General features: G+C 41.0%; 1 pseudogene; it reads left to right on the top strand.

Moving 5' to 3' along the window:
• The first annotated feature begins 565 nt into the window (after positions 1-565).
• Positions 566-1,284, top strand: LOC139007497 (eukaryotic translation initiation factor 4E type 2 pseudogene; annotated as a pseudogene).
• Positions 1,285-3,047: the final 1,763 nt, after the last annotated feature.

Below are 3,047 nucleotides of genomic sequence, written 5' to 3'. Positions count from 1 at the left end.
GTGGCCCTCCTATTGGACAGATGAGGAAACTGAGGCACAAAGTCCTTGGGTGACTTACCTAAGTTCAGCAAATGAGGCAATAAAACCAAAATTTATTGGTTCCAATTCCTCTGTTATTTCTTTTTTTAAAAAATATATTTTATTGATTTTTTTACAGAGAGGAAGGGAGAGGGATAGAGAGTTAGAAACATCGATGAGAGAGAAGCATCGATCAGCTGCCTCCTGCATACCCCCTACTAGGGATGTGCCTGCAACCAAGGTACATGCCCTTGACCGGAATCGAACCTGGGACCCTTGAGTCCGCAGGCTGATGCTCTATCCGCTGAGCCAAACCAGCTAGGGCTCCTCTGTTATTTCTTCCAGACTGTGGTTTCCCAACTTTTGGGCTTCAGAATCTCAGAAAAGCTACAAACTTATTGCAAGAGTTTAGTGAGTCCAAACATACATTAAAAATGAATGGTAGTCTAAAGAAATACATTCGCATGCATATATTCACTATTATTTCTCCATGCAATTAAGATGCTGTTGTGAGACTCCGTGAGGCAGTGGCGGCGGCGGTGAGAGGATGAACAACAAGTTCGAGGCATTGAAAGATGATGACAGTGGTGACCATGATCAGAATGAAGAAAACAGCGCACAGACAGATGGCGAGAAGGAAAAAATGGAACGGGACAAAAGTCAGAGCAGCAGCAAGAGGAAGGCTGTTGTTCCGGGACCAGCAGAGCATCCCCTGCAGTACAAACTACACTTTCTGGTACTCCAGGAGAACCCCCAGCCCACCCACCAGCTCACAGAATACGAACAGAATATCAAACAGATTGGCACCTTTGCTTCTGCGAGGCAATTCTGCAGGCTTTACAGCCACATGGTACGTCCTGGGGACCTGACAGGCCACAGGGACTTCCATCTCTTCAAAGAAGGAATAAAACCCATGTGGGAGGATGATGCAAATAAAACTGGTGGCAAGTGGTTTATTCGGCTGCGGAAGGGCTTGGCATCGAGTTGCTGGGAGAATCTCATCGTGGCCATGTTGGGGGGACAGTTCATGGTTGGGGTGGAGCTCTGTGGGGCTGTGGTCTCTGTCCGTTTTAGGAGGACATTATTTCAATATGGAATAAGACTGCCAGCGACCAAGCAACCACAGCCCGAATCTGGGATACCTTCGGCGAATGCTTAACCCACCTCCCAACACCATTAGGGAATACAAAACCCCCACCGACGGCGCTGGGCCCCGAAAGACTCCTTTTTCAAAACCTCTGGAAGCCACGGCTGAATGTGCCATGACCCTCTCTGGCTCGTTGAAGCGGGCATCAGCAGAGTCTCTTGTTCTGTCGGCGTGCTACCTGGAAGATTCTTCTGTTGTGGACAAGAGGAATTGGAAGAGCATTTTATGTTCTAAGAACAGGCTGACACACAGCAGCTACGGCAACAGCTGAGATCATTTAATAAATGGTGCTAAACTAAAAAAGAAAAAGAAAAGAAAAGATGCTATTGTGATAAATATAATGTAATCTCATTTAAGAAGGTAATTAACTCATACCTTATCTGTTGTTATGCATTTTCTTCAACCATCATATGGAGTGTCTACTATTATTGTTATTATTTCTTTTTTAAAAAATATATTCTTATTGATTTCAAAGAGGAAGGGAGAGGGAGAGAGAGAGAAACATCAATAATGAGAGAGAATCATTGATCAGCTGCCTCCTGCACGCCCCACACGAAACCCGGGCATGTGCCCTGATGGCGAATTGAACTGTGACCTCCTGGTTCATAAGTAGACGCTCAACCACTGAGCCACGCTGGCCTGGCATTGTTATTATTTTTAAATTGGAAAAGGAATCCTTGCTGCCTACTCCTCCAGAAGGGAAATTATTAATTATTTTAAGTAAAATGCAAATCAATCCACTGAAAACACTACAAAGAAAGCTAGTTTGCTTCTTTTCTCTTTCTTTCTTTCTTTCTTCTTTCTTTCTTTCTTTCTTTCTTTCTTTCTTTCTTTCTTTCTTTCTCTCTCTCTCTCTCTCTCTCTTTCTCTCTCTCTCTTTCTTTCTTTCTATTTTTATTTTTATTTTTAAAAAGAAACTTCCCTCTGGTTAATGCTTCGAAAGCCTGTAGTTTCTTTGTAGTCTAATGTGCTATTTTTAGTCTGCACCCCAAGGTCTGGAATTCTCATATTGACCAGGATGACCAAATTTTCTTTCTGACTAAGCTGTTGATGAGACAGGATATAGAAGTCTGCTTCTACCTTCTTTTTGTGATTGCTCTTAGGAGATATTAAGTATTTATAAATAAGTGATCCAGAAAACACAAAAAAATCACCTTATAATGTTACATCAGATTAAACAAATAACTGGTTCTGCTACTGTTACATAAAATGGTAAAATATTTCCATTTAAATCCTCAATAAAAAAGTCGCAGCTTTTAATTGGGGTTTTAAAAAATATGTATTATCTGGGGCCAGAAAAAAACAAAAACAGTGGCAGACTACAGGGAAGAAAACCACACAGGAGAACAGTGAAGTAGGAAAGAGAATCATACCAGCCCCCTCTCTCTACTCCCCTTTGCCACATGCCCCTCATTGTGAGGACACTTTGCAGATGAAAAGAACTATTAAGAGTTATGCTGGTATATCCTGGACAGTATCCCCCTAGCAAACTTGGAACCATGGTCTTCTTGCTTATCACCACAGACACAAACAATTAGGAATTGGCTTCTGTAAGGTACATTTTAAAACAGTTGAAAAATTTTAGAATTCCTTTTCCACTCTCTCATACTTGAACTTTGAGCCCCTGCAATAGCAAAATGGTATGTAAGCTTAGTTGCTTTATTGTTCAGAGATGGTAAGATTAGAAATGCCTTCAAAATAGGTTAGAGTGATACCACTATTTATCCTTGTTTGCTCTTTTATAAGTTTTAGTACTACAGATATGAGGCTGAAAGAAGCAAATCTTGCCAAACATGCAAATGAAGGAGAATAATTACAGTAAAAGGTTATTTCCATTAAAAATGTGTTCTATTTTCTAAGGAAGCAAAACTTAATTTAAAAT

This window comes from Myotis yumanensis, unplaced genomic scaffold, assembly GCF_028538775.1.
Source record: "Myotis yumanensis isolate MYYU_CA2020_CCGP unplaced genomic scaffold, mMyoYum1.0.hap1 SCAF_1, whole genome shotgun sequence".
In the NCBI taxonomy this organism is placed as follows: Eukaryota; Metazoa; Chordata; class Mammalia; order Chiroptera; family Vespertilionidae; genus Myotis; species Myotis yumanensis.
The sequence above is the reverse complement of the archived record's forward strand: the minus strand, read 5'-3'. Positions and strand labels throughout refer to the sequence as shown.